A 16,284-nucleotide genomic window follows, 5' to 3' on the forward strand; every position below is an offset into this window, starting at 1 on the left:
TCTTTCAGACCCACTTCGGGCAGCCATACTAGTCCTGCACCTCATCCAGGAATGACAAGTGTCACTACAGAGGTCAGAAGAAGGCTAGATGGCCTGAGACCACCAAGCATTGTTTATAGTCATTGTAAATGGTGACAAGGGGGCTCTAATCTAAACTATTGTGAGATTCCCATCCCCAACCCAAAGGACCACAACTGACTGAGCCTCAGAGTATGAAAGAAAAGTCAATGTCCACTTATGGAAAACATGGTATCTGTTAAATGTTAGGTTTCTGACATGTATGACCTGAGAGGTTGATAGTTGTACATTTCTCACCATTCCCCTAGTCAGTATCATGAACAACATATACGAGCTGTTTATCCTCATTTGCCTTTGGAAATATATCAATAAACAATATTGAGATACCTTATTTTATTTCTAATGCATTAATATTATATTTTTATACTAGTCTTGACTACATACATTATAATGAATTAATAAATAGCATCACTTTCCACATAAAGAACATCCTGAATTGTGATGCCCAGATGTTCTAGTACTTTGTCTCATGGTGTGTTTTTACCACCTTATATATATCAGACTGGATATTATAATGAAAATGATTAGCATTTGAAACAAACAATATCACTGTTGGAAATAGCTTTGGGTTTTTAAATGAAGAAATATCATGCAATACTATTCTCAGTCCATGATCCAATTACTCTGTAATTAATAAACATGGTGGTACAGAGAATAGTACCATTATTAGGGTATCACCTTAGTATATACAAGATGGAAAAAACATGCAAGAATAGCATAAGATAGATTGAACTAAAGAAAAAAATGTTATTCTAAACACTGCTTAATTAAAAGAAATTTATAGTAGATTAGCTTTGCCATTACTTTCAGTACTTTTCAAAAACACAACAAAACTATATTATTGCTTGTGCTTTCTATTATCTTATCTTCATATGTATTAATTTCTTAATTATACTTAACATAAATCAGTGAAAACCAGCTTAATTTATCTAGCCATGCTATAATTTCTAAGCTGACTAAGAATCACTGCCTAGTTTTATTTAATTCTTCTGTGGTCTGAAAAGTTGTGTCACAAATAAACTGGTGCAGAAAATATAGTCTTAACTACACAATAAGCAAATGGAAGTTGCAGACACTTAGCAACTGAGGTTATCCACAGAAAACTCTTATATCAACTAAAGACATCTAAATTATTGTTCTTAAATTTGAACTAAGATTTGCCAATATCAGTCACAGTTTCTTATTAACGATGATGTATGCTTTCTTATCATTGGATAATTTGGGGTTACCTAAATATAACACATTTATAGTCTACCTTTATGAAAAACAATGATTTTTATGGGACATGTTTTACCCGACATAAATGCTGAACTCATTTGAAAGTCTGAGTTGAATGAACCCTCCCACCTTCACATCCTCATAGGACCTCAGAATGTGGCCTTGTTTGGAAAGAGATTCTTTGCAGGTGTAATCAGGTAAGTTAAGAGGCATTCACATTGGTTAAGTTGTGCTCTAAATCCAATGACTGGTGTCCGCATTATCAAATAGTAAAGGAAGTTTGTGCATCTAACCTTTTCTCAAAAGGTATAAGCCTTCTGAGAATGTTAGAGTGTTTTACTCAGCTTTAGTCTATAGTTGACATATGGTTGGGGTTTGTAATCTTTTTGAATTTAGTTATTTATTTCAATTTTGCTCACAAAACAAATCTTTCCTCTTTTCTAACAAAGCACCCCTGTTTTATTTGTAGGACTTCTTAATATTCTAAAATACAAAACCATGGAAGAGACATCAGTGAATATTTCCTTATCTCCCTTACGCAAGAAATGAGAATGAGATTCAGCATAAGCTAATTTACTTGAAAAGATTTAGACTACTCTCCCCATAATCTGGAACCTTTGAAAATAAGAAAAGAATAGAGACAAGAAGTTTTACATAATATTCTCCCTACAGCTAAATAAAGAAAAGGGAGACCCTTACACCTGAAGATTCAGGGACACAGATGCATGGGCGCACATCAGCCTTATTAAATCCCCCCAGGGTGTTGGTTCACATCCCCTCTGCTCAGTCACCATTTACCATTACAATCACTTTAAAAAATATACTTGACTTCCGGTTAAGATGGCGGCATAGGTACCACGCCAAAGCAGCCTAGGGGGGAAAAAGACCAAAAAAACTCAGCAGAATACACACTTTTACTAAAAAGTGAGGTGTATAGGAAATTGAGGCGGCAGCGGAGAAGTGGAAGAGTTATAGAGCATCCAGAGCCTGCACAGGCGGGAAGAGCGGCTCCGGCAGCTCGGCCAATCACCGCAACCGCGGCGCAGCAGAAAACCGCCAGACTCGGCTCGAGCCGCAGGAGAAGCCAGGTGTGGAATTTTCCCCTCGCACCGCGCTCTCCGCAACTCGGGAAACGTGAGGAGAGAGCGGCAGCGAGCAGCGGAGGAGAAGACCGCGAGGTAGAAGCACACGTGGAGCAGCGAGACAACCAGAGCAGCCACGGCTCCCTCCCCTCCCCTACCCCAACGCCTGAACCCAGCTCCAGCGAACACAGCAGCGGCCCGGGACCGCCCACACCAACTTGGGCTGACGGCGGGACCCAAGCAGGAGCAGAGTTCGGCAGCAACTTCAGCGGCTCCAGCACCGGTACCAGTGGCCCCAGCAGCAGCGGGCCCAGGATCGGCAGCGGCGGCAGATCCCGCAGCAGCGGCTTCGGGGGGAGCAGCGGCGGTGGACACGGCAGCAGCAGCTTCAGCAGTGGTGGTGGCTCCGGTGGTGGCAGCTACGACATCAGCAGAGGCAGCAGCAGCAGCTCGGTTTGCCCCGTAGGAAAAGCAAGTGCCCAGCTCCAGAAATCAGAACAGCAGCCCGACGACCCAGGCAGCAACTTGACTGAGACCAAAATCACCCAAGGTAACTGGGATTGCACCAGGGAAGGGTCTCACTTGGTCACAAGCTGACTTGGATACCTCAACAAACCAGAAATCTAAACCTCTTTGTTGATAGAGGATCTGGCCATTATAATAACTACTCTTGCATACATACTCGGGGCTGTTTTTGATTGAATGTATACAGTGTTTAGTTAAATTTTAGAATCTACCTGTATTTTATTCCACTCAGCCTGCTTGAATACTCCTATAGCAGGGAAACTCAACCCCTAAGAACATCTTTGTAGATACTCTGAGAGTCTTAAGAGCCACACCTAATACCTTAAGGTCCTACCCTGAAAATATATTACATCAAATCAATTGATACAGCTAAGAATACACAGCTAGCTAGAAAATCCAAGCATTAACGTAATCCAAGATGCAAAAATATATACATTATAACACAAGAAACACTAAAAAGCAAGACGATATAAATCCACCTAAAAGTATTAATGCATCAGAAATGTCCTCCAGTGAGAAAGAGTTAGAGGAAATACCTGAGAAAGAGTTCAAAAGAATAATTATAAATATGTTCAAAGAGGTCAAAGAACACATGAAAATAATCAAAGAAGAAATCAAAGAGGAAATCAAAGAGGAAATCAAAGGAATCAAAGAAGAGGCAGGACACCAATTTAATGAAATAAAGAAGGCAATACAAGACATAAATAGGGAAACAGAAATAATAAAGAAAAACCAGTCAGAATTACTAGCAATGAAGAACACAGTTAATGAAATAAAAAACTCTGTAGAAAATCTCACCAGTAGGATGGATGAGGGAGAGGACAGAATATCTAAGCTAGAAGACCAGGTGGCAGACCTAATGCAGTCCAACAAAGAGAAAGACAAACTTATAGAAAAGTATGAGTGGGAATTTCAAGATATTCGGGACACTATGAAAAGATCCAATATAAGAATTCAGGGCATAGTACAAGGAGAAGAAATCCACTTCAGAGGCATAGTAGGCATCTTCAACAAAATCATAGAGGAAAATTTCCCCCAAATTGGGAAAGAGGTGCCAATACAGATACAGGAAGCCTTTAGAACCCCAGCCAGACAAAACCCAGAAAGAACCTCTCCTCGCCACATTATAATCAAACTTCCAAACACACAAACCAAAGAAAAAATATTGAAAGCAGTTAGAGAGAAAAATCAAGTTACCTACAAAAGCAAGCCCATCAGGATTACAGCAGATTATTCAACACAAACTTTTAAAGCCAGAAGGGCTTGGAGTGATATATTCCAAGTTCTGAAAGATAACAACTGTCAACCAAGGTTACTTTATCCTGCAAAGTTATCCATTCAAATAGATGGAGAAATAAAGACATTCCATGACAAAAGCAGGTTAAAGGAGTATTTGAAGACAAAACCAGCTCTACAGAAAATACTTGATAGAATCCTCCATACTGAACAAAAGGAAAAGCACACATATAAGGAACCTAGAAAAAACCATCTATACTCAAATACCAGTTAACAGAAGAGAGCACAGGTAGAACCAGTAACACACACACAAAAATGGCAAACATAAATACACACCTTTCAATAATATCTCTTAATATCAACGGTCTCAATGCCCCAACGAAAAGACATAGATTTGCAGACTGGGTTAAAAAGCAGGATCCTACAATTTGTTGTCTCCAAGAAACTCACCTTTCTACAAAGGATAGACATTATCTTAGGGTGAAAGGTTGGAAGAAGGTGTTTCAAGCAAATGGGCCTAGAAAACAAGCAGGGGTTGCTATCCTAATATCAGACAGGGTAGACTTTAGTCCGACGTTAGTCAAGAAAGATAAGGAAGGTCACTTTATATTGATTGAGGGCACACTCCAACAGGAGGACATTACAATCCTAAACATATATGCACCTAACATGGGGGCTCCCAAATTCATCAAACAAACACTATTAGAACTAAGGTCACAGATAACACCTAACACAGTGGTGGTGGGTGACTTTAACACCCCACTCTCATCAATTGACAGGTCATCCAGGGAAAGAATAAACAGAGAGGCATCTGGACTAAATGAGGTCATAGAAGGAATGGACCTAACAGATATATACAGGACATTTCATCCAAAGGCTGCAGAATATACATTCTTTTCAGCAGCACATGGAACATTCTCTAAAATAGACCATATATTAGGACACAAAGCAAATCTTAACAAATTCAGGAAAATTGAAATAATTCCTTGCATTCTATCTGACCACAATGGAATTAAACTACAAATCAGTAGCAAGAAAGGCTATAGATCATACACAAAATCATGGAAACTAAACAATACACTACTAAATGATGAGTGGGTCAATGAAGAAATCAAAAAGGAAATCAAAAAATTTATAGAGTCAAATGATAATGAGAACACAACATACCAAAATCTCTGGGACACAAGAAGGCAGTTCTAAGAGGTAAATTTATAGCCTTAAGTGCCTATATTAAGAAATTAGAAAGGTCGCAAATAAACGACCTAATGCTTCGCCTTAAAGCCTTGGAAAAAGAAGAACAAGGCAAACCAAAATTTAGTAGACGGGAAGAAATAATAAAGATTAGGGCAGAAATTAATGAAATAAAAACAAAAAGAACAATCCAAAGAATTAATGAAACAAAGAGTTGGTTCTTTGAAAGGATAAACAAGATTGATAAACCCTTAGCAAATCTGACCAAAAGAAAGAGAGAAGAGACACAAATTAATAAAATCAGAGATGAACAAGGTAACATCACAACAGATTCCAGAGAAATTCAAAAAATCATAGGGACATACTATAAAAGCATATACTCCACAAAGTATGAAAATCTGAAAGAAATGGATGATTTCCTTGATCTATATGACCTACCTAAATTAAATCAAAATGAGATTAATCACTTAAATAGACCTATAACAAACATGGAGATCCGAACAGTTATCAATAATCTCCCAACTAAAAAAAGCCCAGGCCCAGATGGATTCACTGCTGAATTTTACCAGACTTTTAAGGAAGAGCTAACACCATTGCTTCTTAAGCTTTTCCAGGAAATAGAAAAAGAAGGAATTCTACCAAACCCTTTCTATGAGGCCAGCATCACCCTGATACCAAAACCAGGCAAAGATAGAACAAAAAAAGAAAATTACAGACCAATCTCCCTCATGAACATAGATGCAAAAATTCTCAACAAGGGCTGGAGAGACGGCTTAGCGGTTAAGCGCTTGCCTGTGAAGCCTAAGGACCCCAGTTCGAGGCTCGGTTCCCCAGGTCCCACATTAGCCAGATGCGCAAGGGGGCGCACGCGTCTGGAGTTCGTTTGCAGAGGCTGGAAGCCCTGGCGCGCCCATTCTCTCTCTCTCCCTCTATCTGTCTTTCTCTCTGTGTCTGTCGCTCTCAAATAAATAAATAAAAAATTTATAAAAAAAAAAAAAAGATGCGTGCTACCACGACTGGCACTCTCTTTAAAAAAAAAAAAAAATTCTCAACAAAATATTGGCAAACAGAATACAAGAGTATATCAAAAAGATCATTCACTCTGACCAAGTAGGCTTTATCCCAGAGATGCAGGGATGGTTCAACATACGCAAATCTATAAATGTAATACATTACATAAACGGGTTGAAGGACAAAAATCACATGATCATCTCATTAGATGCAGAGAAAGCATTTGACAAAATCCAACATCCCTTCATGATAAAAGTCCTACAGAGACTGGGAATAGAAGGAACATATCTCAATATAATAAAGGCTATTTATGACAAGCCTACAGCCAACATATTACTAAATGGGGAAAAACTGGAAGCTTTTCCACTAAAATCAGGAACAAGACAAGGGTGTCCACTGTCCCCACTACTATTTAATATAGTTTTGGAAGTCTTAGCCATAGCAATAAGGCAAGAGACACACATAAAAGGGATACAAATTGGAAAGGAAGAAATCAAGTTATCATTATTTGCAGATGACATGATTCTATACATAAAGGACCCTAAAGACTCTACTAGCAAGCTGTTAGAGCTGATCAAAACCTACAGCAATGTAGCAGGATACAAAATAAATACACAGAAATCAGTAGCCTTCATATATGCTAACAACAAACACACAGAGGATGAAATCAGAGAATCACTCCCATTCACAATTGCATCAAAAAAAATAAAATACCTTGGAATAAACCTAACCAAGGAAGTAAAGAACTTATACAATGAGAACTTTAAAACACTCAAGCGAGATATTGCAGAAGACACTAGAAAGTGGAGAAACATCCCTTGTTCCTGGCTTGGAAGAATCAATATCGTGAAAATGGCAATCTTACCTAAAGCAATCTACACATTTAATGCAATCCCTATCAAAATTCCAAAGGCTTTCTTCATGGAAATAGAAAAAACAATCCAAAAATTCATTTGGAATCACAAAAAACCTCGAATATCTAAAATAATACTGAGCAACAAAAAAGAGGCTGGTGGTATCACCATACCTGATTTTAACCTATACTACAGAGCCATAGTAACAAAAACAGCATGGTACTGGCACAAAAACAGACATGTAGATCAGTGGAACAGAATAGAGGACCCAGATGTAAGCCCAAGTAGCTATAGCCACCTGATATTCGATAAAAATGCCAAAAATACTCATTGGAGAAGTGACAGCCTCTTCAGCAAATGGTGTTTTGAAAACTGGATAAATATCTGCAGAAGGATGAAAATAGATTCTTCTCTCTCGCCATGCACAAGAATTAAGTCCAAATGGATTAAAGACCTTAACATCAGACCGGAAACTTTGAAACTGCTAGAGGAAAAAGTAGGGGAAACCCTTCAACATATTGGTCTTGGCAAAGACTTTCTGAATACAACCCCAATTGCTCAGGCAATAAAACCACAGATTAACCACTGGGACCTAATGAAATTACAAAGATTTTGCACCGCAAAGGACACAGTGAAAAAAGCAAAGAGGCAACCTACAGAATGGGAAAAAATCTTCGCCAGCTATATATCTGATAGAGGATTAATATCTAGGATATACAAAGAACTCAAAAAGTTAACTAATAAGGAATCAAACAAGCCAATCAAAAAAGGGGCTAAGGAGCTAAATAGAGAGTTCTCAAAGGAAGAAATACGAATGGCATATAAGCACCTAAAAAAATGTTCTACGTCACTAGTCATCAGGGAAATGCAGATTAAAACTACATTGAGATTCCATCTCACTCCTGTCAGATTGGCCACCATCATGAAAACAAATGAACATAAATGTTGGCGGGGATGTGGAAAAAAAGGAACCCTTCTGCACTGCTGGTGGGAATGCAATCTGGTCCAGCCATTGTGGAAAACAGTGTGGAGGTTCCTAAGGCAGCTAGAGATTGATCTACCATATGACCCAGATATAGCGCTCCTAGGCATATATCCAAAGGACTCATCTCATTTCCTTAGAAGTACATGCTCAACCATGTTTATTGCTGCTCAATTTATAATAGCTGGGAAATGGAACCAGCCTAGATGTCCCTCAACAGATGAGTGGATAATGAAGATGTGGCACATTTATACAATGGAGTTCTACTCAGCGGTAAAGAAAAATGAAGTTATGAAATTTGCAGAAAAATGGATGGACCTGGAAAGTATTATACTAAGTCAGGTAACCCAGGCCCAGAAAGCCAAGCGCCACATGTTCTCTCTCATATGTGGATCCTAGCTACAGATGACTGGGCTTGTGCGTGGGAATGAAAATACTTAGTAGCAGAGGCCAGTAAGTTGAAAAGGAGACATAAAGGGTGGAGAAAGGAAGGGAGGAGGATACTTAATAGGTTGATATTGTATATATGTAATTTCAATGATTGTAATGGGGAGGTAATATGATGGAGAATGGAATTTCAAATGGGAAAGTGTGGGGGTGGGGAGGGAGGGAATTACCATGGGATATATTTTATAATCATGGAAAATGTTAATAAAAAAAAAGAAAAGAAAAAAAATACTTATTTTATTTTAATTATTTATTTGAAAGAGAGAAAGGAGTAACAGAATGGGTGGACATGCCAGGGCCTCCTGCCACTTCAGACAAACTCCAGATACATGTACTATTTGGTGCGTCTGGCTTTCCATGGGAAATGGGGGACCAAACTCAGGCAATCAGGCTTTGCAAGCAAATCCCTTTAACCATTAAGCCACCTCTCCAGGCCAACCATCACTTCTTTATCAAACCTAGCACCTGTTTCTTTGCATCTGTCTTACATTAAATAAACTTGCAAATTGTTTTCTTCTTCATTAGGTTTTGTTTAGGGACATTAGTAGGGAATCATAGATGTAGAAAAAAGGTATTTCTTTGTTCTTATATATTCTCAATTCCAAACCAAGTTCAGCAGAAAGATGTTAAGTATAGTATGATAGTTAAAGGCAATTAATGCAAAAGTTGCCACCCCGTGTTTTCCTTGGGAACACAGAGATTTTTCCTTTTCTTTCCTTTTTCATGGTTACTTCTTTAACATAGATTCTACAAATCCACTATAAGCTACAATTCCACTGTAATGACATTCACATAAATTGGCTATACATAAAGAATGCTAACTGATATCTCTCCAAATCTAGCTCTGCATGAGGAGGTGACTGCTCAGCATAGCTAATAGTGTTCAGGGAACTTAGTGTGACAAGTTTAAGTGTAAAGAGTTTCTGAGAGCATGTATCAGTTGTTTTCTTATTGATAGATCAAAATACATGACTAGAAGCAGCTTATGGAAGGAAAAGAGTTGAGTTTGGCTTACAACTCCAGAGGCTACAGACTGTCATGGCAGAGAAAACATGGAAGGAGCAGGAAGCTGGTGTCACATTGTTTCATCAGCAATGAAGAGGTAGAGAGTGAGAACAGCAAACAGGAATGGCCTATAATACTCCAAGGTCCAACCACAGTTGCCCACGTCCTCCAGCAAGGTTCCCCTGGATAAAAGTTCCACAACTTTCCCAAAGAGTGCCATTTTGCTAGGAACCAAGTGCTCAAACACATGAGTCTATGGGGGGAATTACATTCTGAGAGTGAGTCAGGTCATCTTGTTAGGTAATTTGGGGTGACTGGGCCCTGAAACTGAAAAGCAAAAATGTCCTTAAATCTACTCTTACAATCTCCAGTGAAGGATCTCTCCTCTCCTTATCTTATGACTAAAGGAGTTACCTAGATCTTTTTTCCCATAAACAACCTGAGTCCCTCCTTGGGATAGAGTTTCCTTTCCTAGAATTTAAATCTGATCCTGGCATTGGTGTTGGTTAAGCCCAGCCTCAAAACTTGCCTTCAAGGCTGGCCTCTTCTTTAGCCAGCTTCTCACCCATCCCAGTTAGCCCTTACACTGTCTCATCTGAGTCTGAAGATAAGAGACATCACAAGAAGGTTATAAGTAGATGCCTACCAGGTAAGCAGGCCTCTCTTTCTTGCTTGCTTTTTCTCTTTCTTTCTTTCTTTCTTCTTTCTTTTTTTCTTTCTTTCTTTTTTTCTTTCTTTCTTTTTTCTTTCTTTCTTTCTTTCCTTTTTTTCTTTCTTTCTTTCTTTCTTTTTTCTTTCTTCCTTTATGACAGAAAGAGGGAGGGAGAGAGAAAAAGAGACAGATAGAGTCAGAATGGGTGCACCAGGACCTCCAGCCACTGAAAACAAACTCCAGATGCATGTACCATCTTATGCATCTGGTTTACAAGGGTCCTGGGGAATCAAACCTGGGTCCTGTGCCTTTGGAGGCAAGCACCTTAACTGCTAAGCCATCTCTCCCACTGCAGGCCTCTCTTTTTGCTGGCTGTTCATCTCTCCTGAACTTCCAGGTTTTGAAAAGCGTCCCCTCATTTCAGCCCAGCTAGACTGCAAGAAGGGGAGACACCAACCCCTACTTCCACATGGCCTCCCTACCCCATCCTGCATTCCACATGGCAGACGTTCTCTGTAATTTCTACTCTTCTTCCCTAAATAAATATGATAATTTAATAATTATCCTTCTCAGTGTGGTTTGTCTCAATTCTTTGGGTTAAAAACAGACACAAACTCAGGGTTTGAAGTTCAAGGATCCTCGTGAATTCACAGTTCAAACACCACAACTCTCATATGTCTTTTGGATGGCTGGAAAAATCAGGTCCAAGACCGTCATGTACAATTGGCTTGGTAAAGAAGGCACTACCATTATGGCCAAAAGTAATTTGCAGAAACATTTTTGTGGTTGCTATGGGCAATTCTTATGAGAAATTCTTGTTGAAAACTTCACAGTGGAATCACTTCATGTCCTGTGCTGCTGCTTCCATCCCTGTCTTCGTTGATCATCACAACCAGCAAAATGGAAACCCCTAAAAGCCACCAGGGGCAACCACTTAACATCTGTTCTTGCATACAATGAAACTGGGGATTTGAATTCTAATCTAAGCAGGGAGAAAGTGAACTCTCCCACACATTATAGAAATTTCCCCAAGACAGAGGAAACTTACTTGAAACAATGATAGGCAAAGGTGGGTCACCTTGATCATTAGTGGTATGCACTGCATCAAACATTAGTGACTATCTAGTGAGGAACTAAAAAAAAATGAGGTTAATTGATGGTAGTGATGCTCCCATTTCTTTATCCCTTCCCTACTTCTTTTTTATTTTCATTTATTTATATGACAGAGGGGGAGAGTCAGAGAAAGATGCAGATAGAGAGAAGAATGGGCACCAAGGCCTCTAGCCACTGCAAATAAACTCCAGATACGTGTGCCACAATGTGCATCTGGCTTTATGTGGGTTCTGCAGAATTGAACTTGGGTCCTTAAGCTTCACAAACAAGCACCTTAATCAATGAGCCATCTCTCCAGCCCCCTTACCTACTCTTTATTGCTTCTTAAATGCACTAATTTTTGCTGTGTGACCTTAAAACTTTTCCTACAGCAAGCACAGAGCATATATCCATGTAAGTACATCACTTGTGTGTGGGGGGAGGGGGAGAGTGACAGGAACTCATGTTTCAGGGATGGCCTCTAACTCACTATGTAGCTAAGCATGACCATAAGCTTCTGATTCTCCTGCTTCAAACTCCCAAATACTGAATTACAGGTACATCTAGTTTTATGAAGTACTAGAGCATCTCATGGATGCTAAGCAAGCATTTTACCAACTGATCTATCAGCCTGCAAAATATTCTGTGTGCTATGAACTGCATGCAAATTCTTCATTGAATGCAATACTCCTAAAATGCATGGCTTAGCATTGCCAAGGATCTTGGATAATATCAGAACTAGATGGCAGTTAGACCCTAGAGCTGAAAACACCACATGCTTTGGCTGCAGGACACTTAAAAATCAAGGCGGAGCTGGGATGGAAGTTTTCTTCTTAATTATTGATTAAATGTCATAGTGCTTGAAAGTGCAAACTGGCCTTCTGGGGAACAAAAGTTATCAGTGGGCTTAACTTAAAGTGGGTCTTGCCTGGCCAGCCAGGCAAAAATGTGCCAATAGACAATGGTGGCATTTTGTTATGGGAAAAAAACATGATGGTTGATTAGACTTGAGGCCTACTCCATAGGAGAGAATCCATGCCTGCTACTGAAAATCTAATCAATAGCTTTTGGCCTGGGAGGTCCTAAGCCCTGTGTTTGGGGGAGGGAGAGGAAGCTGCTATTGTTGTTTGGCTAAATAGTATATTATTACACATCTAAATATTAATGTTTATGCTCAATTAGTAATTTTACCCTCAATTTTGGGTAGAGAAGCTCCTGTTTTTAGAGGAGACTCAAAACTTATCAAAGTGCACAAAGAGTGGCAGTGGAGGGTTCAGCGCTAAAGGTCATCTCTACCAAACCCCCCACTGGGGAAGAGTTGGAGAAGAGAACGTAACTGCCAAGAGATTGTAAGAAATGTTTTGGAATGCTGTCTTAGACAGATTGACTGTTGCATTCATAACCTCACAGTGGCTGACACTACTCTCACAAGACCTGCTTCATATGAAGGCAGGGAAAACATCTTACCATATTTGAAGAGGGACTAATTGGAAAGAAGAAGGGATTCAGTAGAGGGCATGATATAGGAAGAAGTAAGAAGGAAGAAGGATGATGGAAGGGGATTATGGTCAGATTACATTGTGGATATGTATAGAGGTTTGCAATAAGAAATATCTTAAAAAAAAAAAAAAAAAAAAAACAGACCTGTGACCTGAGGCTAGGGGTAATGGCTCAAGTGGATAAAGCATTTTCCATACAAGCATGAGAATCAGAGTTTGAAGTTTGGCTTTCCAGAAGATAAGTAAATGCCAGGTAGACATGGCTGCTGTGTGTAATCCAAACACTTGGGAGGAGGAGACAGGGGATCCCAGGGCAAGCTGGCAAGCTAGGACAGCTGACTCATAGAGCTCTATGAGTTTAAGTGAGAGACCCCATGCAATGGTTTACATTGTCAACTAGAGAGGACTTCCAGCCACCCATGAAGCTAAATCTCTGGATATATCTGTGAGGGAGTACCTTAATTAGGTTGAGATGGAGAAACTCACCTTAATTATGAGTGGCACTATTCCTTGAGCTGAGGTCCTAGATGGTATGAAAGGAGAGAGCTGGCTGAGTGCCCAAATCCATCTCTCTCTATTTCTTTCTGCTTTCTCACTATACTCAATGTGACCAAGTACTTCAAGTTCCTGCTGTCATACCTTTCCTCCATAACAGACTGTTACTTTGTTCTGGAAGGCAAAAATAAACCCATCCTTCCATAAGTTTTTCCTTGACAAGTGTTTAGTCACAGCAAAGAGGAAGATGCCCAAAATCTACCTCTATCTTCTGCCACCTTTCCATACATGTGTATACATGCACCCACACAAACATGCCCACACAAATGTGAACACACATAGACACCATACAAAAATTATAAATAGAAAATAACCATTTACAGGGTTCAGAGACCCCATGTTAATCAATGTTAAAATGGTGATAGCTGATGGTACCTAACTGTTACCAACTTCAGTGTTTTGAGATTTAATTAAGCCCAAGGTACAAAATGTGACAGTCTTTGTAGAATGCCTCTTAATTACTCATCAATCAGCATTTGGGAAAACTTCATCAGAAACTATAGAAGCTATCAGAAATGAATATTCAGTGTTCCTGCACTACAGGGGCTTGTATTTGGTGGGGAGGAGGTCGAGTGGTGGTTTCAAGAGGGTGTGACACTATTATGATAAAGAAGACAGAAAATATAAATAATAGAAAAGCTAAGTCAGTGGATTTGTGTTGAGTAAAGTTTTCAATTCACCATGGCAGTCACTGTCCCTGGCTTATCTCATCCAGTTATTATCCCCTTCCATGCCCTGTGCCTCTCTTCACATGTGTTAATACTGTATCACCTCTTATGAACTAATTCAGGCTAATGTCCCTAGGGTGACCATGCCAAAACACAGAGAGTGAGGTTTTTGATCTTCACTGGGACAAACAAGCATCCTGTGGAAATTAGGGTGGGGACAGCTCTTGAGGAAAACTAACTTTTAAAAGAATACAACCAGGGCAACCTATTTGTAACATCCTAGAATCTTTCTATTTTTAATTAAGAACATAATGTGCATGGATGCATCATGTATTGGTACCATCTTTTCCCTCCCCTCTGTTCCCATTATGCTGGGCGGGGGGGGGGGTGGTATCTGCAGTGAGGTTGCTGGTATTCTCCATGAGGTTGTGGGTTATGCACTTTGAGATCAGCAGTCAATTGTAGGTGGTGGTGATGGGGAACAATGCTTCTGGGTATAGTGTCCCAACCTGTGGCTTTTACAATATTTCCTCACCCTCTTCTGCAAAATTCTCTGAGCTGTGGTGGATGAGTTTTAAGTCTACTTAGGAACCTCTGGATTTCTGCTTTGTTATATGTTGAGTGTCCTCACTGTCTTCTTCCCCCTGGGGCTGATTGTCAGGCTCACCATAAAGGCAGCACTCTTGCTCGCCTAATTCCTCTGTGGTTTCTCCTGGACCTTGGCTGAAGTGTGAAGTGTGAAGTCCTTTGGTTTCTATACCTTCAGAAAACAAAAGAACAACAACAAAATTTTCCAGTGGAGAGTGAAGTTAGCATAGGTAAAACTGGATAAATGTTAATAATTTAGGGAGATTTTAATGGATGTAGCCCCTCTTTTAGCCAAAGACTAGTGGAATCTTGACATTGGAGAGCATAGTCTTTGTCTCCATAGGATTCTGACATGGTTCCCAGTTCCAGGTATGGGTTCCTATATACTGAGCAGATCTCTCAGCCACTCAGAAAGCCATTGGTTACCCAACAAGGCTGTGTGCCATCATTGCACTAGCATGTACTTCTTGTCAGACTGGCTGCTTCTGAGTAGCTTAGACTCTTGCTTGCTCATACAGTTGTTGGTAACTTTCATCCAGTAGCTCATGTAGCACTTTCCAACAGTAGACAGGCTAATTATTTGGGAATGGCTCTTTTCTGGATTCTAGCCAGGTTTCTCTGTGTTCTGTGATGGTAGCATATAGTATCTTCAGCAATAGTTGCTTACCTTTTACCTCAGATGGGTAGTCAAGGGCTTTTACAGAGCCTGTCTTGTTTTGGGCACTTTGTAGGTTTCTCTGATCAAGTGCTCAATGTGGATAGCACTGGTTTCTGATACTAGGAGTTCAAGGCCAGAGCCAAAATTTTTAAAGTTAGGCTTCATCCCATCCTCTCCAGAGTGCTTCTTTTGAGGTGCTCCTCCCATGCTCCTGTTGAGGGTTAAATCTTTTAGTATACCTTCAAAGAGAAAGTTTTCTATGGTACCAGTTAATTTTGGTTTACTTTTAGGGTTATATCTCCCAACCTCCTCCTCCCCTCCCCCAAACCCTTCCATCCCTATTGTCTGGTCCTTGAGTTGCCTGTCAGTTATGCCAGCAACTCAAGCTGAACTAGGTTAGGAATTGCAGATTAGTGAGAACGTGTGGCATTTGTCTTTCTGTGATTGTGTGTGTTCGCTGAGTATAATCTCTTCCAAGTCCATCCATTTTCCTGCACATTTCATTGTGCTATTTTTGCTTTTTACTGCTGAGTAGAATTTCATTGTGTAAATTCACCACAACTTTGTTATCCATTCTTTCAGTGATGGGCAGCTGAGTTGATTCCAGTTCTTAGTCATTATGAATTGAGCAGCTATAAACATAGTTGAACAAATATCTGTAGTGAAGCATGGAGGATTTAGGTAAATTCCAGTGAGGGAATAACTGGGTCTCTTGTTAATTCCATATCCATCAGGAATCTCCATATTTATTTCCACAGTGGTAGTACAAGTTTGCATCCCCACCAACAGTGAACAGGAGCTCCTCTTTCCCCACATCCTTTCCAACATTTATAATGATTTGATTTTTAAAATTTTCCAAACAATTTTCACAAGTGTCTTTGCACATTTATGTTTAGTGAGAATATACAATGATATAGGACAACACAGCAGGTTACTGAGTTAT

Source organism: Jaculus jaculus, chromosome 10, assembly GCF_020740685.1.
Source record: "Jaculus jaculus isolate mJacJac1 chromosome 10, mJacJac1.mat.Y.cur, whole genome shotgun sequence".
Taxonomy (NCBI): Eukaryota; Metazoa; Chordata; class Mammalia; order Rodentia; family Dipodidae; genus Jaculus; species Jaculus jaculus.